Source organism: Schistocerca nitens, chromosome 7 (genome assembly GCF_023898315.1).
Source record: "Schistocerca nitens isolate TAMUIC-IGC-003100 chromosome 7, iqSchNite1.1, whole genome shotgun sequence".
Taxonomy (NCBI): Eukaryota; Metazoa; Arthropoda; class Insecta; order Orthoptera; family Acrididae; genus Schistocerca; species Schistocerca nitens.
The window spans coordinates 456188621-456216350 of NC_064620.1; positions in this window are offsets into that span (position 1 = coordinate 456188621).

The window sequence follows — 27730 nt, forward strand, 5'->3', positions numbered from 1 at the left end:
AGTATTAATTAATTATTTTTCGTGCGCTGAAGACATAATATCATTTATATCTTATACAAACTCTCGACACACGGACAGACGCAGACAATTTCACAGAGTTTCGCACTCAATTTGGCACGTAATCGTGACTTATTCAGTTTCATAATCGAAATAAGGTCTTTCACACGAATATGTCGATCGAAATATTGAAGTACTTTTCCGACCTCATTATAGAGACTTGGAAAATCTACCTGAGAAAAGTAATGTAGACGTCCTGGAAAGTTTCAATGTAAAAAGATTTGCAATTAAAAGTGGAATTACCTTGCAGGTCAATCAGTTACATCTGCACGTTCAAAGTGGCGCTTTCAACTGAAACGGCAAACTGTTTCGAATATAGCTCGAAAACAGATGTAAGATGGCAGTGTCCTCAAAAATCTTTATGAAACTATCGTTGTAATGCTTGCAAGGCCACAATGAATTCTTCAAACCTCGCACCTCGCGCTTTCTTTTACGCTAGTGAGCTTAGGAAATTGGATTGTCTTTGTCAGGATGTGTTCCTGACAGAATGTGATTTTCTTTTCAAATGCTTCTCCATCCAGTCGGAAAGCAGTTACCTTGTAGTGTCGTATTGTCGGCAGTGTGCAATCAAGCCTATTTAAAATGCAAAGTCTGCAATCGATTCCGGATATTCTAATTTTTGTTCCTGCAGTCCTTTCTCCTTCATAAATTCAACAACAGCGTGATTTAAATCTAATAATCGTTCCATGCATCCCCCTTGACTTAATCAACGTACTTTTGGGTAATATGTAAAACCTCTACACTCTTCGTTAATTTTCATAGAAAACTGTTGCAACTGAAAACTGAATAACTTCAGAAATTTTACTATTCTTACCATCAATTTCTTCAAGTGCTCCATGCCTGCAAGTTTAGCACAAAGTGCTTCATGACCCGCAGAACGACGAACCCCATCTGTCGATCCTTGTAATTTTTGCTCTTTCATTGGCATCTAAAAGTTTAAATTCTTTCTGCATGGTACTATAGTGCCGTTTCGTACTAGATAAGCAGTACCCATCGCTTATGCGAATCGAGGATCCTCATTCCTTTCTTCCATCATCACTGCCTCTTTTTGTGCAAGAAGCCACTGGATATGTGAAGGTTCTTCATAGCACGAACAAATAGCGAAGGGTAAACATAAGTGTCACCACGATTCTACCGAGCTCAAAAAGTTGTGCCGATAGCAAAATGCTAACTGAAATGACGCGCTGTACCGCGTGCTTCCGATAAAGACCGAGCAAAGCCGACTTACAGGCCGGTTCTTGGCCCACACGTGCCGGGCAGACGCTGCACGCATGAAGTGCAGCACATTGTGGCTGGCCCTGTTCTTAGAGATGCAGTTTCAGTGGCACTTCAATCTTCCAAATCCGATTAGTAATATCGGAGAAATTACAACAATTATAACTCAGGATGTCTCTGTCTCGAACAGAAAACAGATTTCTGCCATATGCGGAAGTTCATGTTGTTATACAGAACTGTCCCGTCAGACAGTATCGGCCCTCCGGCGTAGATAAGAGAGTCAGCATACAAAAGCGGAGTAGTAGACTGGTGCTAAGAAGGGATAGTCCCCACCACACCGCCCTCAGATTTAGTGGTAAGAGGATCCAATGGACAGCCCGTCACAAACTGAATACAGATCAAGCATGAAAACAGGAAGAAGGTGAACTGGACTGTGAAAAAAAAGTAAGAAGTGCAAAATAGGAACAGTGAACGGTCCAAGAGTAGAAGTGTAATATAGAGCACGTTGGCAAAGTAAGTGGCGTCGTAGTTAAGTGGTTACGGCGTTAGACTGACAAGTGGGCGAGCCGTGATCACAAGCGCGTTTTGCCTTCTTTTTCTTTTTTTTCTTTTTACAACGTTATGAACTCTCCGTCCGGTCATTGAAACGTTTGTTCTCTTTCTGTAGTCTTGGCATTGTTGCGTTATGTATTGGTTATGGAATATGAGTCATGCGGTAAGAATACGTTACCGTAGCAGGTAATTGGTTATTTGGCGGCCGTGGCGTGCGGAAGTGATCCTTGATTACGTCTCCACTGCTAGCGACCGAGCGCCGTTGGCGTCGGGGAGAGTAACAGCGTAGAGCGTTCGCAACTTACTAGCGCAGAGCTGATCGGCCTACTAATGGCAGAACCTGTAAGGAAAGATGCTTTGAAGCTTATGTTTGACAGTAACTATGCACGACCTAAATCGCTTGAAGTAGAGGACTTTCTGGAAGAAGTAGTTAACAGGTGAGGATGTAATTGGAATTCATCTGTCGAGCAGTAGTAGTACCGTCTACCTTAAGTTAAAGAATCCCGAAAAATGTGACCAAATTGTAGAATTATATAGGAACAACTTAAAGTTCAAACATTCTGACGGTAATGTCTGTAATAAAGTTACTCACGCCGAACCTGGAATCAGAAGTATTAGAGTTTTCGAACTGCCATTTGAAATAACCCCAGAGCAGATAAATGCAGTGCTGAAGCCTTATGGCACCATTCTAAGCAACATTGCTGAGAAGTGGTCCGGTGCATATAAATTCCCGGTCTTAAATGGTGTGCGGCAGGTTAAAACTGGTAAAGCATATTCCCTCCTATATTAACGTATGTGGATACAGGACTATTGTTATATATGAGGGGCAACTTAGAACGTGCGCTGGATGTGGCTCCACAGGACACGTACGCGATTAGTGTCTGCAGCGCCGAGTGACACAACTACCGACGAGGGAGGCACCTGTTCCACTCACCATGTTACGGATACCGATAACGTACGTCGCAGAGGCCGTTACTGATAACACTACAGGCCATGTCCAAGAGGACACTCGAATGAGAACGACCAACACAGAAGAGAGGCTAGAAGATACAGTTACAGCTCATCGCTGTGACACTTAACGAGGCTGTCATAGTGCACAACAGCGGAAACAACATTGGCACGACCGTAGCTCGGAACAACGAGAAGCAATCTTCACATGAAATTGAAGCACAGATGACAAACGACGAAACACCAGCAAGCTCCACCAACGAAATACAAAACAAAAAACGCAGGATTGCCCGTCACGGAGCTCAAAAAATTGCGTCCACCTTGAGAGAAAAAGCGATGCAGATGCGATAGAAACTACACGGCATGCCATCGAACAGCCAGGAAGAACATCAACAAATGTCGAATAAATCACTAACGGCAGTATTGCCAGGTCGAGGAACAGGAAAATTAGAGGATTCCACAAAAACCATAATGATTCAAAAAGGAGTAGCAAACACGAACAACCACCCTAAAGACGTACCCAAGGGGAAAAAAGAATCACCATCTAGGGGCATGGGAGGAGGATAAGGCAGCCGGTGTTCAAAACCAAGCAATGGAAAGAACACCTGAAGAAAAGGCACAATGAATCGGAGGAGAGGGACTCCGTCCAACACGAGACCCCCCCCCCCCTCCCAAATCACAAGCAGCACACGCTGAATCTACCGTCTCTGGAGAACGATTAGTAACAAACCCCGCAAAGCAACGAATCCTGCTCCTAACAGTATGGACGTGTCTGCAACACGACAGGGCAACTAACGTTGGCATGAGGATGTCGAGGAGTGTAATCCGCCTGCAACACACGGTGGCTGACGCGATCCGTTGAAGCTCGGTGGGATTGATGCAGACATGGAAGACAACTTCTGTTAACAGAATGAGATTTTCACTCTGCAGCGGAATGTGCGCTGATATGAAACATCCTGGCAGATTAAAACTGTGTGCCGGACCGAGACTCGAGCTCGGGACCTTTGCCTTTCGCGGGCAAGTGCTCTACCAACTGAGCTACCCAAGCACGACTCACGCCCCGTCCTCACAGCTTTACTTCTGCCAGTACCTCCCTCGTCTCCTACTGTGAGGACGGAGCGTGAGTCGTGCTTGGGTAGCTCAGTTGGTAGAGCACTTGCCAGCGAAAGGCGAAGGTCCCGAGTTAGAGTCTCGGTCCGGCACGCAGTTTTAATGTGCCAGGAAGTTTTAGCTTCTGTTAACACACAGCTGTGAATCGAAGACTGACAGAAATGTGTAGTAGCACTGATTTACGATCGTATCGTATAGCTACAATTTACATTTACACAATCACTAGTTTGACAAAAATTGAATGCCTACGTGATTTTATACATGATTTCGATATAGACGTAGTCATATTGCAAATGGATGATGAATTTCTGTCGAAACAGCCACAGCTCAGCTGACTAATATTTACTCTCCGTTCGGTTCGCAAGCCAGACTGGGTAGATCTACCCTCTTTAAGGAAAGCACGGTTGAGTTAATCAATCCCGCGGACGAGAGCACCATCCTTGCTGGCGACTTTAACTGTGTTCTTTCCGCCACTGACTATATGTCCAGTCCTAACATGTGCTTGGAACTGGGAGCCTTAGTGAAAGGACTGCACCTCATCGACACCTGGCACAGCCAGCCAAGAGCGAACCCAGGGATGACATGTGTTACTAGCCATTCCATGAGTAGGATAGACCACATCTACACTTCGCGTCGCCTAAGAAATAGCGTTCTCAGCGTCGAAACTTATCCTGTCAGTTTGTGTGACCATTTGGCAATTGTGGCTATGATTAACATGCCCAGGCAAAGGACATTTCGTGGTAGGTTGGTCTGGAAATTCAATAACTTACAACTGATGGACACTCTACTTGAGCACGAGTTAAAGCGAGGTTGGGAAATGTGCTTAAGCAATATACGGCGCTACGGAACTAAAATAGAACGGTGGGTAACACAAGCGAAATCTAAAATACGAACTTTGTTCAAACGCTACGCTTTTGAAAAGAAACAGTGGGAAAGACACACAGTGGAATTCTACTTCCAGTGCCCAAGTGAACTATACGCAAATACCGCCAATGCATCACGTCACACCATGAGAATAAAACGGGTCAAGGCCAAAATAACCGCTCCGAAACGCCTGCATATATAGAGGGAGTTAAAATAAGATCGACAGACAAAAGTGGCATTGAGAATGAAAAAACTGCGCTTTTCCACCTTCTCTCCGATTTCAAAAGAGGACGCTGGCTGCACATAAGTTCTCTCCGAAATGATGATGGAGACCAACTTATCCATCGACAGGACATCAAAAAGTTTGCCCATGACTATTTCGCGAGACTGTATGCTGAAGGGGACACAGAGAATTGTGAAGCCTTTTTAAACTGCGTTGACTCGACTGTGAAGGACACAGAAAACGCAGAACTGGAAACTCCTATCACTACAGAAGAACTGTACAAAGCCTTGAAAGGCAGCCCAAGGAACAAATCCCCTGGTCCTGATGGACTACCAGTAGAGTTTTACCTTAAATACTGGAATTTAGTCGGTAGCACGCTGACTGGAGTGCTCGACAAAATATTTACGTCTGCCACTATTCCCTGTGAGTTTTTAGAAGGGCTTATAGTGTTGGTTCCTAAAAGTGGATGTACCAGTGGTTTAAAAACCAAGCGTCCTATGTAGCTCCTAAACGCTGACTACAACATAGTTGCTAGAGTATTCCTTCGTCTATTGAACATCATTGCTGGTCGCCTTATCGGTCAATATCAGTCGTGTGCCGTCCCAAGGAGGACAATGCACCAAGGGCTGGACGAATACCGGGATGTAACGGTTGTCGTCTCGGCGTCCAGCTGCAGAGTGGCCATCATGTCAATAGACATGGGCAAAACATTTGACAGGGTCTATCACAACTACTTGCTACGTGTCACGTCGAAAGTGGGGACCAAGCCATCTTTCGTCAATATCATCAGGAGATTATACACTCATACAACTTCAGGCATTCCTGTCAATGGACAACGCACAGCAAGAATTCCCATCTTAGAATCGATACGACAAGGCTGCCCCCTCTCGATGCTGCTGTTCTCGTTATTTATCGAGCCTCTTCTACGATCATTACTTGTCAAACTCCCGGGAATTGAAATTGGAGGCAACAAATATGTCTCTAGATGTTACCATGATGACTTGGTCGTGTATCTGGCTGATCCGACCCATGTTATGAAGACACAGGACGTATAGTTCTTGTTCTGGAGCGAAAATTAATGTAAGTAAATCTAGCATTTTACAGTTAAGCAGAGGGATAGGACTCGTTGAAACAGGACCCGTTGAACAAGCAGATACGATCAAACTTCTGGGGATACGGTTTAGCAAGTGTCCTGTCAAGAGAGCGGCCTGGAATTGAAAAATGAAGCTTAACAGTCTCCGAGCGGTATTACGAAAGAATTCCACCCGTTCTTTAGATGTGATACAAAAAGTCACGTTGATAAATCTCGCTATACTTCCTAAGGTGTATTACCTCGCAAGTAGATTCCCTTTGCCTTCAACAATAGGGAAAGTAATTGAACCTGCTGTAACGTGGTTCATATGGAGAGGGAGAATCCTTGGGGTAGATTATCAAATCATGACTCTAACTGAAACGAGAGGTGGTTTATATCTCACTAACGTTAGAGACAAATGCAGAGCTCTGTTGATGTCTCGGACAGCAAAGGCCCTAGCAGCAGGTGATGGAAATCTCACAGCTTACGTTGTGAATGCAGTGTCTCCTCCAGACAACAGGGTGCCAGTTATGGTCGGCCATATAAATTATATGTTGTCGCATACTAAAACATATATTATTGAGAACAGCTACATCCGACAAAGGGCAAGGAACTACACAAGCAAGGAAGTTTAGGAAGTACTTACGGAATATAAGTGCATAAGGAAATTAGCGAATAAATTCCCCACGTTCACTTGGAGTCGTGTTTGGCAAAACATTCATGTTAAAACCTTACCGTCACATGTAGAAGCTACGCGGTATTGCGCTTTATACAACACCGTAAGCACAAATGGGCTTCTCTTTAAAATCGACTTGTCAAATACCGGCCAATGCTTGGACTGTCTGAAGACTGATACTCTAGTTCACCGTTTTACTTGTGGCGCCACTATCGAGGTGTGGCAATGGACACGACATAAACTGGCCATCATGAACCTCATGACTGTTGACAATACCGCTCTGGAAGAACTGCTCGCTCCCACAAGATTGCCTTATCCAAATCAGGAACGACTTTCACCCTATTGGTTAATGGGTTAGCTCGTAGGGCTCGGTTTGGCAAGGAAGAGAAAATCTCTAGTCGAATTTCAATACTACCTCATGCAAAGAAAATGGAAGGCCAAGATGGGTGGCTATTTGCCAGCAGTTTTGAACACAGCGTGACAAAGTAAAGATCGCCGTCTACGTATGCAGTCGTGCCTCACTGCCTTCTCACACTGCAGAAGGAATTTGATTTAACGCATGCATCCTTATCCTGAATGGAAGAGATGTATCCTCAAGGTTCATTATATTAACATAACATCCATGTTCAAATTTTCAGAGTTTATTTATGAGTGCACGGCGCACGGTCAGTGCTTTCAGGACAGTGTTTTGTATTTTGGAGAAATCTAAAGGCACATTTAGCTCTTAGGCAACAGGCATGCCCGAAACCACCATTTCTGTTCGTCATTATCTGGGGCAACGACGATGCAACTTCAAGTGTGCACCGTCGGGCGAGTGGCGTGCTCCAAGTTGCGAGAAGCCGAAATAGTAAACTAAATGTGGAAGACGACTCACAGGACAATCAGGACATGGCTGTGGACTCAATGGAATCCAGTTCTTCGAGAAGACAAACTTGAAGCCGTCACTAGGCTGCAATTGTTTCCCCGTCAAGTGGGCGAGCCTCGATCAGAACTGCATCGTGCCTTTTTTTACTTTTTACAACATTACGAACTGCACGTCAAGTCATTGTTTCTGTTTCTGTAGTCTTGGCATCATCATGTTATGTATTAATTATAGAATATGAGTCATGCGGTAAGAATACGTTACCGTAGCAAGTAAATGTGATACTATACACTGGTTATAGGATATGAGTCATGTGGTAAGAATACGTTACCATCACACATAAATGTGATGAATAGTGAGAGTAGGTGAGATACCACATAGACTTCTCACAAAAATGAAAACAACAAATAAAAGGGTGTGAACTATGTTACGAAAACGGATTTCAAGAGTCAAGTCTTCCAGAGCGGAACGCAACTCCAAAGAGGTTGAAAACATATGTTTTGATAGAGCACAGAGAAACTATGTGATTGTGAAATCGTTGTGTTCCTTTGTTGTAGCTTATGTGACAAACTATTATGTTTTCATCATTTCCTTGGAAGTGATCACATTCACATTCATACGAACACCTTAATCGGGCAAGAAGGCATATCTCACTCACTCACCAGTCGAACAAAATAGGTGTGTCGATAAGAGATTCCTGTCATATGACACACGTACGGTCACCAATGGCGTGTATGACACGCCAGAGGTGTTCTCCGATGAAGGATTCAGTTGAATTTTCGCCTTGTCGTCGAAAGTTTGTGGTTCCCATTTGAGAGCTACTTCCTTTCGGCTGCTAATCGAGTACTTGTGCAGAACCAACTATCTTTAAAGGTCCCTACTTCATACGTCGATGTTGCAAAAGGAACGGCGCAAAAAAAAAGAAAAAAAAGTGGCACGGCGGAGATTTGAATACGGATCGCCCACTTTGCATTCCACCACCGTAACCACTTGACCACACGGCGCCATTTTGATTTTTTTTCACAGTCCAGTAGACCTTCTTCCTGTTTTCATGCTTTATCTGCGTTTAGTTTATGGCAGGATGTCCACTGGGCCTTTCCCTTGTAAGCACTCTTGGCTACATATGGTTGGATCGCCACACCAACTAAAGGGCAAAGGAAGTGTTTTGTAAAGATGATTTTACAGTTAATTGCGGTTACGTTCTGCTCTATTTTCTGCGAGAGCACTGGTAAAAAAACTGCAAAATCATGTCAGCAGAAGGAACAAAAGGAAATGAGGAAATAATTTGGTCACAAACACTTCCTTAAAATTCCATTTGTGTCATCAAGTGTTAGAAATGCCCATCGTCTACTACAATACATATTTTTAGTCGCTGGTACAAGGACTTCTGGATAGATTGAAGAGATTCCTTAAGTATCGTCGCACATGCTACAAGAGTGTGATGTTTTAAATCGTCTTGGGTCGTCGGAACTTGTGGATGGCTTTTCATCTTTTGGTTTAGCCCAGAGAAGAAAGTCCAGCGGTGTCGAATCAGGCGAACGTTCAGGTGATACATTCACGTCCTATCTAGCTGTCCAGAAAGTGCTGCATGAGCGGTTTCTTAGCGACTAGCGAGCAAAGAGCCGGGTACCCACCGTGTTGGTACCAGATTCTTTTCGTATTTTTAATGGTATTTCCTCTAGGAGAGGCGGTAGCACTTCGGTAAGAAATTGTGCTTATCTTCAGAGAAGTGAGGGCCAATCATCTAGTCTCCAACAATCTCACATGAAACGTTCGCACTCCAATGCCTCTGATGTTCAGTCTGCCTTAGCCAGCGCTGATTCTCAGTAGTCAAATAATGCGTATTTCTTATATTCAGCTTTCAATGGTTTCTAAACGTAGCTTCATCAATAACGAGAATTCTCTGGAACAAGAACCTGTTATCCTGCTGTTGCGTTGAGAATTCCATGCATCTTTTGCACTCCCGCACATGATACGAATGGAAGCTGTTTGCATGCAAAATGCGAACAGCGACAATTTGAGACACTATAATCAAATGTACGAGAGGTGCCGCCAGTGAATTCAGTGTAATCTGGAATCGAATACAGCAGATGCAATGGTCCGAAACGAGGCACTTAAATTACGTGGATATGTGATGCTTGTGGTTGGAATGCATTTACCTAGGAGAAATTTTAGATGAATGTTGGAGGATACTGGAAGCATTGCAGGTAAATATTAACAAATACGCCTCCTTTATCAATCAGATCCTACACGTCAAAAACTGTAATCTAGTCCTCTACCCACAGTACCACCAGGTCATTGCTGCCATACTGAATTGAAATTAGAAATTGATGTAGACGTAAGTACAGTGCTGCCAGATCGTCGTTCTAAGGTGCTGTCCACACTGAGGAGGTACACTATGAGATGCATGAAGCAATAGTGCGGCACTCGTTTTACCACTGGGGCGATACAATATGTGACTTGATCCGCGATACCACTCACGATATGACAAGGAACATGACAGCACGAGTTACGTCTCTATTACAGATTCAGTTGCAGTCATGAGCTCTTGAGAGGACGTTATTGGACTTCCCATTATTTAAATCTCAAAAAACTGAAAAAGAAAAGGAAGCACTGGGTCCACCCGTACAATGGGATGCACCCCGTATAATGCTACAAATATCAAACACAGTTCGATGGTGGTTTCTTGTGGGGTCTCTCAAAACGAATACAAATTCCACGAATAATACAGGGTGAGTCCATATAGTTTCCAACTATAGAGCAGCTACCATTAGATATTCTGACAAAGCAGGATACAAACAATTTCAACTTGCTGTTTTTCCTGCTGATTAGCTACTCACTACAATAAGATAAGCTGGTGAGAGTACGCGAATGACATTTAAAATACAACAATGGAAGAGTTATTATTTCTAATTCTACCTAGCGTGGTACGTTAGTCAGTGTCGTAAGTACCTTCAGAAGAAATGTTGCTGAATTTGAAGTGACATATCAATTTTGTAGCCGTATATGTTGAACGTTGTGTAGAAGTAGACAATGTGTTTTAAAAATAGAAGAAGCACACCTTGATAAAGAAAATCCCGACGTGTCCTTTCTGGCTTCGTCCAGCTGCTCATTCAGAAGTAACAGGAATATATCTCCCTCATGTCCTTTGCATGTTTTGTCGTTAAGTTGCCTGAAATGAGGGAGCGTAGACTGAAGAAATCAGTCAGCATTATCAGCTGATGACTCCCAATTTTTTTTCCAACTTTTGCTTTTATCGGCAGCATGAAGAGCCCAGCACTCCACATAGCAGGCCATAGCAGGCACTCGTGTGGCGTCTAGCTACCAACCTCGTCGGGGCAACCTCCTATTCATCTCTGATATTTTCTCGAGAATGGACAGAAGTATCACTTTCCTCCTACAATTAAAAAAATTTATATATGTTACCTATATTGTGTATGCAGCAGTGTACGACATAAAATTCACTAAACTTAAACTGGACGCTGACTACATTCCTCATTGCAATTATTTCAAAATAAGTCCAATGGTTTACTTATTTGCAAATTATCACAATAACCATGGGAAATAATGAAGGAAAAACCAGTTCATTACCAAGTGTGATGTGGGATTATAAGACATGATTTTTTTTTTACTGGGTAGTTTACTTAGAAAAGAATGAGAAAGGTTGCAAAGAGAAAAACAAATGGGAATCTAAAAACTATGGTTTTTAATTTTTTATACAAAAAGTAACCGCTTCAGTGAGAAACTAAGTAGAGAGACGGGTGTGGTTTTGCTTCATTTATACGAAGGTAAGTCAATAATTATCAGCAATTTAGTTATACTTATGTTTATTTTGGTAGCACTGTCGTTTTAAGTTGATGACGCATGCTTGTTCATTTGTTGTTATATCTTTGCAATTTTCAAGCTGCTAGGTTAGTTTCGTTATCGTTGCCGTGCTGTTAATCATGACTGCTCCGCTGTCTATTTGTACCATTGAAAGCAAGGTTCAGTGATCCGTTCTTTGTGGTCGGAAGACGTATCAGGGGCCGAAATTCATCGAAGACTTTCGGTACAGTTCGGGAACAATGTTTTGCCACAATCGAGTGTCTAAGAATTCATTGAAAAATTCTGAAATGGCCGCACAAGTGTTACGTATGATGAAGGAGCAGGACAACCGTCTACCGCCACAAACGGAGAAACCATTGAGTGTTCACGTGAAATGATTCTCTTAGACAGACTATTAACTATTGACGAACTGGCACATCATCTGCAAATTAGTCACGGTTCTGCCTACGAAATCATCCATAACAGACTTGGGTTTCATAAAGTTTGTGCAAGATGGGTCCAAAAACAACTCACACAGTTGCATAATCAAACGCGCTTGGGCATCTTTCAAAAAAACATTTGGATCGCTGTGGTAACGAAGGGGACAACTTCTTAGACAGGATCATTCCTGGTGAAGAAACGTGGATCCACCATTACGAGCCGGAGAGCAAACTGTACAGTATGGAATGGAAACATCCAAATTCACTGTGCAAGAAAAAGTTCAAGACCCACCCGTCCGCAGGCAAACTGATGTTTACGGTTTTTCTGGACGCACAAGGTCCAGCACTGGAACATTAATGGGAAAGGGGCACAACAATAAACAGTGTACGTTACAGTGAGATGCCTATTGCCAGGTTAAAGCCTGCAACTCGAAGCAAACGCCGAGGATTGTTGTCAAAAGGTGTTGTGATGTTGAACGACAATGCCCGTCGGCATACTGCTGCCCACACTGCTGAACGCTCCACAAACTCAAATTTGAAGTACTGGATCATCCTCCGTATAGTCCCGATCTCGCCCCTTGTATCACTTGTTTGGTCCACTCAAACAGGCATAAGGGGCCGTTGATTTGTTTCGGACGAAGCAGTGAAATAAGCGGTGCATTCCTGGATCGGAGCTCAACCGAAAACCTTCTTTTATGAGGGCATCAGGAAGCTTGTACAACGATGGACCAAGTGCGTTGAAACGCAAGGAGACTATGTCAAAAAATGATGTTCTTGTAAGTTTCCTATTTGATTACAATAAAGTTTCATAACTGTTTTGCGGATAATGATTGACTTATCAAATAATATTTTAGAGGCACACCTGATGAAATCTGTATTATACGACACAGCTGTGTGAGCAACCTGCACATCCTCCTGCTCCGGGCTGTGTGATAAGAGATACCTGTCAGGCGGTATGCTGTCGTCCCAATGTGAACCAGTTAAGTCACATCAATTGCTTTTCTTTTTACGCCACCAACCCTGCTTGTTTCTACGTCGTATTGCGCGTCGCATTGTGTACTGTATCATCGATCATATCGCTTCAACGAAAACCACACCTAAGACCTCTGTTTTCCCATGAAAATATGCACAGTATTAAATTTGTAACAAAAGTCATTCCACTCCACTCTCAGACTCTGCGGCACTGGTACAGCAAACATGGTTATGTTAATTCAGTCGTGGTTGCAATGAAAATGGACTTATTAGTTCTTCATTTACGACACGTTTCGCCTCTTCAGACAATCTAGAAATATTACATAGCACGGTACAAATATAATGATCAAATAAAAAAATTCTAAAACAAAAAAACAATGTATAAGTCTGTAACATGCGAATTACAGGTTCTAAATTGTGTTTAAGGGAAGGGGGGGGGGATGGGGTGAGGATGATAGCTAAAGAGTGTACTAGCTCCCATAGTATGAAATACAAAAATTTAACTCTTACCGGACGATGGGGTAAGTAATCGTCTCATGAAATGAGGAGTCAAACTCATAAAATGACACCCACCGAAGAATGAACCAAGTGCATATATAACGCTATTTTTATCTCAAACAAGAACGTCATTAAGTGGTACATAAAATTATTAGCCATAGCCATAAAAGAGGAACAGGCAAAAGCCTGCCTTGTGAAGGTTTACAGTAAACACACCATAGGACAATAATGGTAATGAAGGAGAACTCTCATATGGTAAAATCAAATGCGACTTTTTAAAAATACGGGATCTGCCAACAGCATAGAAAATCATCTGGAGAAGGAAAACAACACTGTTAAAATATATAAACCATGACTTTATACAACAGGAGAAAACAAACTCTCTGGATGTCGAAAGAGCTAAGACACAAGACACAGACATTCTTTGACTTAACATATGGAGACGACGCTCCTTAAACACAAAATAAGGCTTGTTTCCACCTTTCATACATCCTGAGCCATACGTGCTTGACCTCTTGTTCGCGTTAATCAGCCAGTCAGGCAGACAGTAGGAGCCGACCGAGACAGACGCAGCAACAGGTAAGTAACCGATTTTGTGACATTTACGAGTTCCTAACCAGGAGCGAATTTTATTATATTATCTGTGTGCTTTAATAGTTTAGTTTCTTGAGTTTCTGCGTAAAAATGTAATATGTAATAGCCACACTTCTCGCGTTTTCGTTTGCGTCGGAAAGTAAACCGATTTTGTGACATATTGAAAGTTCCTAATCAGGGGAAAATTATTTAGCTTAACATGAGTGCTTCGGTAATTAAGTTTTTGAATATCTGCGTATTACTAGACACAGTTCGTGCGTTTTTGTCAGGGTCTACAGTAGAGTTGCGCAGCACGCGCCGATAGTCCGTTTAGCTGCATAGTTTAGTTTTCCACGGTCTTTGGTATGGACAGGGACTGCGATTGTTGTGTGCGGATGCGAGCCGAGTTCGTGACACTTCGCTCTCAGCTTCAGGCTGTGATGGCTTCGGTTACACAGCTTGAGACTGCAGTGGATGGGCACCACTGTTGTGGGCCGACCGTGGGTTCAAATGGCCCTAAGCACTATGGGACTTAACATCTGAGGTCATCAGTACCATAGACCTAGAACTAATTACACCTAACTAACCTAAGGACATCACACGCATCCATGCCAGAGGCAGGATTCGAACCTGCGACCGTAGCAGCAGCGCGGTTCCCCTGCCGTAGGGAACCAACGGACGTCCAGCATGTCAGAGTCCTGTGGTCGGTCCTCACCAGTTGCCAACCCAGTAACTACTCGCACTGAGGCTGACCCCTTCCCTGTGGTCGAGTGGGAGGTCGCCCCAGGGCGAAGCAGGCGGCGAAAGACTTCCCAGGCGGCCGCACATAACGCTTCCTCGGTTCGTCTGACAAATAAGTTCCAGGTGGCTAACATGTCACTGAGCCAGATACTGTCGCCTGTCCTGTTTCAGAGGAAACCACTCAGCCTGCAAGATCCAGGCAATCACAGAGAGTGGGATTATTGGTAGTTGGGAGCTCCAACGTTAGGCGCGTTATGGGGTGCCTTAGGGACTTCGCTGACAAGAAGGGTGAGAAAACAAATGTGCACTCCGTGTGCATACCGGGTGGAGTCATTCCAAATGTGGAAAGGGTCCTCCCGGATGCCGTGAAGAGCACAGGGTGCAGCCAACTGCAGGTGGTTGATCACGTCAGTACCAATGATGTGTGTCACTTTGGATCAGAAGAGATTCTCTCTGGTTTCGAGCGGCTAACAGAAGCGGTAAAGGCTGCCAGTCTTGCTTGCAAGATGAAAGCAGAGCTGACCATTTGCAGCATAGTCGACAGGACCGATTGCGGACCTCTGTTACAGAGCCGAGTGGAGGGTCTGAAACAGAGGCTTCACGGTTCTGAGACCGTGTAGGCTGCAGATTCCTCGACGTGCGCCAAAGGGTGGTTGGGTTTCGGATTCCGCTGAATAGGTCAGGTGTCCACTATACGCAGGAGGCGCGGCTACACGGGTAGCAGGGGCTATGTGGCGTGAACTGGGTGGTTTTTTATGTTAGAGGGTCTCGGGAAAACACAAGAAGGGCTTCAGTCACAAAGGGTGTAGGCTGAACAAAGGAAGAACGTAGATACAGGAACCATTGGTATAACAGTTGTAAATTGTCCTGTGTTGGGAAAGTACCAGAGTTCCAAGCGATAATAGAAAGCACTGATGCTCAAATCGTCATATGCACTGAAAGCTGGCTACAGCCGGATATAATCTCAGCCGAAATTTTTGCGAAGGACCTAACGAGTTTCGAAAGGATAGGCTAAACCTGGTTTGCGGTGGCGTGTTTGTTGCTGTCAGTAGTAGTTTAACTTGTCGCGAAATTGAAGTAGATACTTCCTGTGAGTTAGTATGGGCAGAGGTCATTGTTGGCAACCGGAATAAAATAATAATTGGATCCTTTTACCGACCTTCCAATTCAGATGATACAGTTGCTGAAAGGTTCAAAGAAAACTTGAGTTTGATTCCAAACACGTATCCGACTCATACGTAATAGTTGATGGTGACTTTTATTTACCCTCATTATGTTGGCGAAAATACATGTTTAATTCCGGAGGTACGCATAAAATATCATCCGAAATTGTGCTAAACGCATTCTCTGAAAATTATTTCGAACAGTTAGTTCATGAGCCCACGCGAATAGTAAACGGTTGTGAAAACACACTTGACCTCTGAGCAACAAATAATCCTGAGTTAATAACAAGCATCAAAACCGATTCAGAAATTAGTGAACACAGCGATGACGCAGCGAGATTGAATATTGTAATCCCCAAATATTAGAAAAATAAGCGAAAAATATATCTATTCAAAAAAGCAGATAAAAATTCACTTGACGCCTTCCTAAGAGACAATCTCCACTCATTCCAAATTAATAATATAAGTATAGACCAGATGTGGCTTAAATTCAAAGAAATAGCATGGGTAGCAATTGAGAGACCTATACCAAATAAATTAACAAACGACGGAGCTGATCCTCGTTGGTACACAAAACAGGTCAGATCACTGTTGCAGAAACAACGAAACAACCATGCCAAATCTAAACAGACGCAAAATCCCCAAGATTGGCGATCTTTTACAGAAGCTAGAAATTTTGCGCGGACTTCAGTGCGAGATGGTTATAACAGTTTCCACAACGAAACTTTGTCTCGAAACCTGGCATAAAATCCAAAGAGATCCTTGTCGTATGTGAAGAATGTTAGTGGCAAGAAACAATCAATGCGTTCTCTGCGCGATAACAGTGGAGATACTATCGAAGGCATTGCTGCCAAAGCAGAGTTACTAAACACAGCCTTCCGAAACGCCTTCACCAAAGAAGACGAAATCAGTATTCCAGAATTCGAAGCGAGAACAGCTGCCAACATGAGAAATGTAGAAATAAATATCCTCGGAGTAATGAAGCAACTTAAATCACTTAATAAAAGCAGGTCTTCTGATCCAGACTGAATACCAATTAGGTTCCTTTCGGAGTGTGCTGATGCATTAGCTCCATACTTAAAAATCATATACAACCGTTCGCTCGACGAAAGATCCGTACCCAAAGACTGGAAAGTGGCACAGGTCACACCAGTATTCAAGAAAGGTAGTAGGAGTAATCCACTAAATTACAGGCGCATATCGTTAACGTCGATATGCAACAGGATTTTTGAACATATATTGTGTTCGAACATAATGAATTACGTTGAAGAAAACGGTCTATTGACACACAGTCAACATGGGTTTAGAAAACACCGTTCCTGTGAAACACAACTAGCTCTTTATCCACATGAAGTGTTGAGTGCTATTGACAAGGGATTTGAGATCGATTACGTATTTCTGGATTTCCGGAAGGCTTTTGACACTGTACCACAAAAGCGGCTCGTAGTGAAATTGTGGTGTCACCGCCAGACACCACAGTTGCTAGGTGGTAGCTTAAATCGGCCGCGGTCCATTAGTACATGTCGGACTCGCGTGTCGCCACTGGCACTGATCGCAGACCGAGCGCCACCACACGGCAGGTCTCGAGAGACGGACTAGCACTCGCCCCAGTTGTACGACGACGTGGCTAGCGACTACACTGACGAAGCCTTTCTCTCATTTGCCGAGAGACAGTTAGAATAGCCTTCAGCTAAGTCCATGTCTACGACCTAGCAAGGCGCCATTAGCCTTAGATAGCTTGTATCTAGAGAGTCTCACTTGTATTATCAAGAGAAATGTACCACAATGAATTAAAGTTAAGTATACGAGAAGCTCCGTTCTTTTCTTTATAGCTTTCATCACGTATCCTGTTTCAGACTTAACGCCAGTCGGCGTGTGTGTACGCGTGCCTTTCGGTTACCCGTCACTGTGGACTGGCTGCCTTGTCAGTCCACTACAGAAATTGCGTGCTTGTGGAATATCGTCTCAGTGACTAGATTTGAGATTTCCTGTCAGAGAAGTCACAGAACGTAGTAAATGACTGAAAGTCATCGAGTAAGACAATGTGATTTCTGCGCGTTCCCCAAGGTAGTGTTATAGACTTGTGGCAGTGATATTTTTCATGTCTAGAGCAAAGTGATATCAAAAGTGCGCGAGAGTTTTTTTTGGTCATGTGTTGTTTTTTATCTTTGCCGTAAGACTATAGGACCTCCAAGTTTTTGTTACTTCTCTGTTGTTTTTTCTAGTTTCTTCTCATTCTGAGTTTTCACGAATAAATATGTTTTCGTTAACTCATGATACCGGACGGCTATGCAATTATTTGTTGTAGGCAAGTCGCCTACAGACTCTTTGCTGTTCCTTATGTACATAAACGATTTGGAAGACAATCTGAGTAGCCGTCTTCGGTTGTTTGCAGATGACGCTGTCGTTTATCGACTAATAAAGTCATCATAAGATCAAAACAAACTGCAAAACGATTTAGAAAAGATATCTGCATGGTTCGAAAATTGGCAGTTGACCCTAAATAAAGAAAAGTGTGAGGTCATCCACAAGAGTGCTAAAAGGAACTCGTTAAACTTCGGTTACACGATAAATCAGTCTCATCTAAAAGTAGTAAATTCAACTAAATACCTAAGTATTACAATTATGAACAACTTAAATCGGAAGGAACACAAAGAAAATGTTGTGGGGAAGGCTAACCAAAGACTGCGTTGTATTGGCAGGACACTTAGGAAATGCAAGAGACCTACTAAGGAGACTGCGTACACTACGCTTGTCCGACCTCTTTTAGAATACTGCAGCGCGGTGTGGGATCCTTACCAGATAGGACTGACGGAGTACATCGGAAAAGTTTAAAGAAAGGCAGCACGTTTTTTATTATCGCGAAATATGGGTTAGAGTCTCACAGAAATGATTCAGGATTTGGGCTGGACATCATTAAAACAAAGGCATTTTTTGTTGTGACGGAATCTTCTCACGTAATTCCAATCAACAACTTTCTTCTCCGAACGAGAAAATATTTTTTTGACACTGACCTACATAGGGAGGAACAATCACCACGACAAAGTAAGGGATATTAGAACTCGCACGGAATGATAAAGGTCTTCATTGTGAAGTGGTTCGATCAACCCGCTGCCAGGCACTTACATGTGATTTACAGAGTATCCATGTAGATGTAGATGTAGATGCTAACACTGGGAACCTCGCTAGGTAACGACGCTACGATTTCTAGGTATAGAGCCGGCCTTGAGGCCGAGCGGATCTAGGCGCTGCAGTCCGGAATCGCGCTGCTGATGCGGTCGCAGATTCGACTCCTGCCTCGGGCATGGATGTGTGTGATGTCCTTAGGTCAGTTAGGTGTAAGTAGTTCTAAGTCTAGGGGACTTATGACATCAGATGTTAAGTTCCGTAGTGCTTAGAGCCATTTGAACCATCTAGCTATAGAAGACTGTGTGTAAACAATCGGGGAGAACACACAGTGTGTGAACCAATATAAATTGATAAACTCATTTGAAGATGGGCATCATAGCTTCGAAAAACGCCTGATTTTTCGATACTAATCGTTCGTTTAAAACCTCGGAGATTTGATGCGAATATTTTCTTTATTCTCTACGTGCAGAATTATAAGATTTTCCAAACTAGGGTACTGATGGCCTGAGGCTATAAGATGTTCAGCGAAAGTGAAATGTTTTATTAATTTGACCTTTTTATGTAGGAAGCGTTCGCTGAATCTAACAGTAAATCACCTACCCGTCTGTCCGATATATTCGGCCGGACATTCTGGGCACTTAATTTCATAAGCCCCCGATTTAAAAAAATTAACGATTATTGAGTTGCTCATTATGGGGACGAGCATACTGAACACGAGAATAAAGCAATTTGGACATTAGTCTGTTTATATAACTTTGCTAAATTATAAGAAAAAGGACCTAAAAAGGAATCACAACTTGTGTAACCGCACACACCTAAGATGTGGGTGGGAGGTGGGGGGAGGAGAGTGGCCAGACTTTGCAAGACATTTTCTCGTTCGGATTGTAACCGGTGCAGCAACGATGGACTTATCCATTTTTTTGTGCTAGATGACACAGATTGTTCAGCTCTTTCCTAATAGCATTGTAAGAAAGGGGGAGCAGACAAATTCTTACAACAGCTCGTCTTTTAGCGCCTCGGATGACTGGAGGTGGAATGTATGAGAGGTTTATACCATCATCATTACCATTGCAGATAATGAAAATATCATCAATGTATCTTCTATACAAGATGGTGTGCCTGCTAGTAGGGACCTCCGTTTGAAAAACACAGATTCTACGTGATTTACAAAGAAGTCGACCAGGAAGCCGGAGATACAACTCACCATCGCCAAACCGTCGTCTTATTTGTAATTAAACAACACTGTTAAATGAAAAGTATTTGTGGAGGATGATCACCTGTAACACAGTGATAATCTCTTTAATTTGTTCCATTAGGAGCTATCCTTTCTCAGACAAGATTCTTCGAATAATATCTGTAGTTTCCATTAGCAGGAAATTAGTATACAGGTTTTTGATATCGAGAGAACTGAGATGGCAAACTCCTGGAAAAACCTGATCATGAAAACACGTAAACAACTCCTTACGATTACGTATAGAGTAATCTACATCAAAAGCTACGTTATCCTTTAAAATTTAAAGAAGAAATCTGCAGGCATAATGAGCGGGTCTACCGATATCAGTGACAATTAATCTTGCTCGGTTACGTTCTTTATGAGTTTTTATCTGTGCATGTGGCCTAGGGACTCTAGGGTTCATTATTTGCAAATCACACAGATGATGAGGAGGAAAATGTACAGACAGCATTTCTTAAATGCTTGTCTAATGCAACAGTGGGACTTGAGCCGATTCGATGAATCCCATTTTCAGCAAAAAAAGTTTTCAATCTTATTTACACAATCACGTTTGTAAATCACAACGCCTGTATTCCCCTTGTCAGCTCTTACTACAATCGCCTTTTCTTCATCTAATTTTTGTTTTATGGTCTTCAGGGTCCTATATTCGTAGTCAAATGATGTCTTGTTGGCTGCTCTCTGAATAATTTCTCTGGCTTTAACCGTCAATTGGATCACATCTTTTTCGATCGCAGCCCTGCCTAAGGCCATTTCTACGTCTGTGGCAAGGGAAATAACCGTCCTATGATTTAATTGTGGTGTTAATTGCTATTTTAGGCCTTTATTCAAGAGTGCTGTTTGCTGATGGTTGAATGATATGTTAGTGAGATTAATTATTGGATCAGCAAACCGAAAGCTGTGCTTCTCTCCACTGTAGGGGACACTACGTGACTTATTGCAGACTTCCCTGAGCTTATCCACATTCCTATTTTCGCCATCACTAATCAGTTGAGCTATCTTCCATACAAGTAAATTAACAAGAAATATCATGTTGTCAGAGCAACAAAGGTATTAATAGATCTAAAGTGAGCACATATGCTAGGTATCCTAGGGCATTAAGCCTATCTTTAATTTCATTCGAAATATAACCTAGGCTCATTTGAACATAGCAGGAGATGCATTATCAAAATGATTAATTTTGAGGTACCCATGCACATACGCAGGAACAATCGTATCATTTAAACAACTACTTGCCCCACTAGGCAAGTTGTACCAAAAGTCATTCCACTCCCTTCACAAACTATATGGCACTGGTACAGAAACTGTGGTTATGTTATAGAGAGAATTCAGTCGTGATTACAATAAAGACTGATGTATTAGTTCTTCATTTGTGATGCGTTTCACCTGTATTGAAAGGCATCTTCAGACAATCGAGAAAATTCCAAAAATTTGGTGCCCAAAATGTCCAACCGAATATATCAGACAGACGGGGAGGTCTTTTACTGTTAGATTCAGCGAACGATTTCTAAATAAAAAAGGGCAAATTAAAAAATATATATCTCGCCTCCGCTGAACATCTTAAATCCTCAGGACATCAGTCCTCCAGTTTGGAAAATCTTATAACTCTGCTCGTACAAAACAAATCGCAAAAATGAAATTTGCTTGAGGAATTCGAAATTTCGAAACATACTCGCATCAAATCTCCGAGGTTTTAAGCGTCAATTAGTATCGAAAAATCAGGCGTTTTTCGAAGCGATGATGCGCATTTTTAAATGAGTTTATCAGTTTATATTAGTTCACACACTGTGAGTTCTTCCCGATTGTTTACACGCAGCCTTCTATAGCTAGAAATCGTAGCGTCGCCACCAGGTGAGTTTCTCCGTAACACGACACCATAGGCCTTAGTTTTCGTTTAGTCAGGCCAGTGCTAGCACGTAAGGCTGTGCACGTATGGCAGATGTAGACAAGCATTATTTTATGTTTAAGGGGCGTCGTCTCCATATGTTAAGTTAAAGAATGTCTGTGTCTTAGCTCTTTCGACATCCATACAGATTGTTTTCTCCTGTTGTATAAAGTCATAGTTTATATATTTTAACAGTGTTTTTCTCCTTCTCCAGATGACTTTTTATGCTGTTGAAAGAACCTGTATTTTTAAAAAGTCGCATTGGATTTTACCATTTTACCATTATTGGCTTGCGGTGTGTTACCACATTACTGTAAACCTTCACAAGGCAGGCTTTTGCCTGTTCCTCTTTTATGGATATGGCTAACAATCTTATGTACCACTTAATGACATTATTGTTTCAGGCAAAAACAGCGACCATCGGCGTTCTTCCGTATTTTAGCGTTATACATCCACGTGGCCCATTCATTCCTGGGTGTAATTTTATGCGTTTGACTCCCCATTTCATGAGAAAATTATTTAGCCATAGTCTGGTAAGTGTCAAATTTTTGTATTTCATACTATGGGTCCCAGTACACTCTTTTGCTACCATCTCCGCTCCATCGCCCCCTCCTTATATGCAATTTATTACTTATGTCGTAGAGTTAAAGAATTTTTACGTGGTTTGTTGCTTTAGAAGTTTTTTATGTGGCCATTTATTTGTATTGGGTTATATAGTTTTCCTAGATTGTATGAAGATGCTTTTCTATACAGGCGAAGCGCGTCGCAAATGAAAAACTAATAAATCCATCTTCATTGCATCCACGACTGAATTATCTGTATAGTACAGCGTTTGTGTAGAAACATGTTTGTATTGCTAGGGATACAAGAAATATTCTTGTGAGTGGTTGGATACGAATTTTCCTTCATCCTGTGTATGTAAATTGTGACTTTTCGATGTGTCTGAAAAATCAGATGACATAAAGATAATACTAAATGGAATCGGAAAGTCATGTACCGTTTATAGTGAAAAAGTTTTTACAGAGCTATCAGTATTTTTGCAGGTCATTCCAAGAACCTGCAGGTCTAAAAAAAACTTATTTTTACGGAAACTGACAACATAATAAAGGTTTCATAGAGATGATTAATCTAATCTGAGTTGCAGCCACCTCCAGGCGTTATTGGTAGCACTACTTGACAAGTGTCATTGAGCAATTATGGTATACTTTTCCTCACATTTAATAAGTATCCACCATGTATTGTCAGTACAAACAAGGAAGTCTGCATGTTATGACGCCTGCACACGGTTGCCTCGTAGGGAATAAGAACTCTCTGAAAGTCAATGATATCTTTTCTATGCTAAAATTATAGAATAATCACTTGGGCAAACAAGAAAATGGAAGAGAAAGTTGTGGCTGCAGTTTACTTTTACCTTCTACTGACGACATTTTCGCAAGCTTGTAAATGTCAATTACGTCTATGCGTGTTTGTTCCAAGTGTAACCCTAGAATACTTAAAGAACACAGACCCAGATCCAAAGCATGAAGGCATGGGGCCACGGGGTCATAGGTACCCTTGGTACAAGCGTCCATATTTTTACACAAATAAATTTCCAAACCGCACAGCTAACTTTCAGAGACTAAAATAGAGTGAAAACTAATAGTCTCGATATTAGTAAAAAGGCTTAGAACTTGCAAGCTATGTTTAGCACAGGATACTTCCCAGTTGTGTGTGCAAGTGCCTGTTCTCAAAGGATGGGCTTGCGGCCTTACCATATCATACCTGCTGGATGGAGGCGCCTATTCACAGGCTGACCTACCTGTTGTCAACAATAGGTTCAATATAGTTTATGAATACAGAGGAAGGTGAAAAAGAAAAGATTGAAAGTAAAAGACCCTCTACCAAGAAAAAAATTACAGAAGAGCTGACTTCTTGAACGTAGGTAGAAACGATCCAAAGGAGCACCATTCCCCTCATATAGGTTCGTATAGCCATAGTTTGTAGACCAGTGTTCACAATGGTAGTGTTTAGCGAAACACTAGTAACTTTGAAAGCACACTTTGATTTAATATTGCGTACATTACGATTAGAGTTGCGATCTACCAAAAATATGGTTCGAAAGTTTTGGTACAGTACTATATGACTTAGTACATGGAAGGATTGCCAGCAGTATTCACAGCCTTGGTAGGGAAAGAAACATAAACGGATGTGTAAGAGAGAAATGGGAGCCGAGAAGTGCTCATCGTTTGTTTGTTTGTTTTACACATAATTAGAACGACACAACATTCAGAGTTTCTCGTTGTGTATTTTATATTCTTACACAATACAAATTGCATTTTACAAGTAATAAAAAATAGTTGATTGCATACATTACTCTCCTTAGTTCATTATCGTTTTGTGTGTAAGCCTATAGGAGCTCATGACAGCTTATCTGCTGTTCTTGGGACATGCACAACACAGAACCTAAATTCTTGCAGATAAAAGAGCAGGCCGCCAAGACATCAATATGCGAGCATTGCGATCGTTAGGAATTATAGAGCCGTGGCTGTCTGAATTTAGTAAATCTCCACACAGCTGCTAAGGCATCAAATTCCGCCACTGAGCAATTCCTTTTGCCTTTGCTCAGGATGCGACTACCAAATGCGATAGTTTGTTTTACTTTTACTCTTCAAACTCATGTTGTTCTGCTTTTGTCCAGTTCTATGTCTCATTCTTAACCATCAAACGACACAAATTAGATGTGATCTCTTTGACAAAATTCTACAAAAAATTACCAGTCCCATGAATCAACATATTTGTGATTTCGTTTTTGGTACTGGATAGTTTACAATCACCTTGAGCTTTTCTGAGCATTGCTGGATACCATCAGCAGATATTAAATGGAGCAGGAACTTACTTCCATGTTTATGAACTCCAGCTTTGTTGACTCTGACTCCCTGTTCCCTGAAAGCAATAAGTAACTGGTCAAAAACAGCATTGTGGTCTTCTCACATCTTTTCTGTGAGTACATCATCGATGTACAGTGTCACTTTGTTCCTCAATGCTTCCATGTTCACAGAACCCAGTCCCGTGATGAAGGCAGATGACAAAAGATTTATCCCAAATGGTAAATGGTTATATTGACAGCACTGCCTGTGACATAAATATGCTGTTTACTGTCATCATACAGGGTGCAGTTCAACCTGCCGTTAACTTTCACATAAATCGACCGATGTAAAGACTTGCACACTATGAAATTGCAGCAGTAATTCTTTTAGAATTTTCCGTCTATCACTCTCCATTTCAGTTATGATATTGAACTGTTGAGAATCAAGCACCAACTGGACAGATCCATCTTTTGTCATGATGAATTGAATGCTTTTTCTGTTACACCTTCCCATAACACAGCTTTGATTTCATTCTATACCTTTCGTTTGAAGATGAATGATAGTACAGTTTAACAACAAATTTTCTACACACCTTAATCTGGAACTGATACAACAATGTTCAGCTCCGTAAATCATAGAGCAGCCAAGAATTGTCCGCTAGTCATTTCTACAAAGTTGTCAAAATGCAGTCTCATCTCTCCGTTCGTAATCTCCACCAGTACAAGTACTTTGGCCAATCATTTCGAATTTATTCATGAAGTCAAGCCCTAGTATTGCTCATAGTGTGAATTCCTGTATGATCATAAAGTCTGCACTAAATTCAAGTGTCTGTCAGATCGAATTGGCTGGAACCTGTTCCTTGATGTCAACACTTTTGCCACTCACGGCACCCCATATTTCCACGCTTTTCATCTCACACATCAGCTATCACTGTCCTCTATCACACACATCATATACACATTTATCTAGGACAGACGCCTGACTACAAGTGTCCAGCACACCTTTAACTATTCTACCACTTATAGTTACACTAAGTATGTTAGCTACCACTACTACCTACTTCACTCTATTATCCTGAAATGTTTTCTGAAACTCCTGGAAATTACATAGAATGTCCCATTTGAGCTCATACTTTGGACAGTCCTCCCTGGAGTGGATGTTGCAAGTCAGTTTTATTACTGATTTCTTTGCTTCCTGTTCAGTCGATTGTTCCGAGAATTTGGCTTGCGGGTCTCTACTATTTCGGCTCCCTGTCTTTACTGTTTGTCTCTTCTCCCATTATTTCTTCTTTCATCCAGCCTATATTGTAGCCCTCATTATCCACATTGATTCTGACGGTTCCATCGATTTCCTTTCCTTAGAGGCGTCGTGTCTCTCCAGTTCAAACTGAATTGGTACAAAGCATACTGGCTCTTTTGCTCCTGCACCACAGTGGTACCAAAGCTCTTAATGTAAGTACTGGAATCCTCTCATATCTTTAATATTTTAATTTTCTATCGTAATCTGTCTCTGTAAGCGATAAAGCACCGTCATTAGACAAATTCTAATCAACTCTGTTGATTCATAGGGTGTTTCTAAACACTGATTATGGCTAACCACATATTTAAAATACTGAATCGGATATGGCCATTTGCATTCTACATATGTCAGCCGTACTGAGAATTCTGAACTTTACTCGATCCTAATTAGCCTTTGACCAGCACTCACTAGAGAATGCAAACTTAAAATCTTTATATATCTTACTCTCTCTCACGGTTACTTGCATTCATGCGGCTGTTTCTTCTTCGAAACACAGAGAGACGAAGATTATTTTCAATGCCTGTCACCACTTTGGCAATAGCTCTTAAAACTGATCTATCCAAATTTTAGGATGTAAACTATTTGAAGGAGTTAGAAATAAAGATTATTTTTTTACTGTTTTCGAACTTCATCATCAGCGTCCTGACATACTGCACCTACCATTGCAGCTGAATTTAGAGATGGAGGTGAATGTGTGGGTACGCATCCAATACTGTGCAGGGAAATCTGTCTGTTAGGTCTCGTAATCCTTCTTATTGCCTTTCTTCTGTTTCGCTCATGTTCGTATCACTGTCTTTTACATTACTTTCAGAGTTGCCCCTCCTATCTTCTTTCTCCCCCAGCACAACAGAACCACCACTTAGAAGTTCTGACATTACATGTGAGCCTGTGTTTCCTTAAATTGTAATATCTCTTTGATTTCGTCATGATTGTGTAAATTCGTCGGAGTGATCCACTCAGATGATGAATCATTATGCATTGAAAACTATTTCATGGCTATGGTCAAAACTCCCTCATCTACTTTATTTATTGCGTCTACCAACGACCTGAGACTTTCTTCAACAAATTTTACTTCCACTATGACTTCTCCTTTCCTTGTTTTAATTGTCTTGATATCTTATCATTAACATCAACATCTTTCCTTATTTCATCAGAAGTTTCTTTTGTAGTTTACGACAGCGTCTCTAATGTATTAGCAACATCACGTACATGTTCATCAACTTTCTGCATTAGCTGATCGTGCATCTGCTGAACTTCCTCTTCGAGTTTCTTATTTCGTTGATTCTTACTCGACCTTCCCATCTATTTTTTGGAATTTTGCCTCACTTTTCTTTTCGATTTTTTCGAACTGTTGTACCAGAAAAGCTTGCAAATCAAATGCTACCGGAAAGTGAGGATTCGGTCCACTACTTTCGACACTGTGCGCCACTGTTTCGTGACCAGTGGTTTCGGGTGCTTCCCTCGCCTGTGAAATTGCCACACTATCCTTGCCCACGGCTTCAGTTTGTAAAATATCCCTGCATATCTAATCCACTATATAGTATTTCTGAATTACCAAACAATTCTGTCC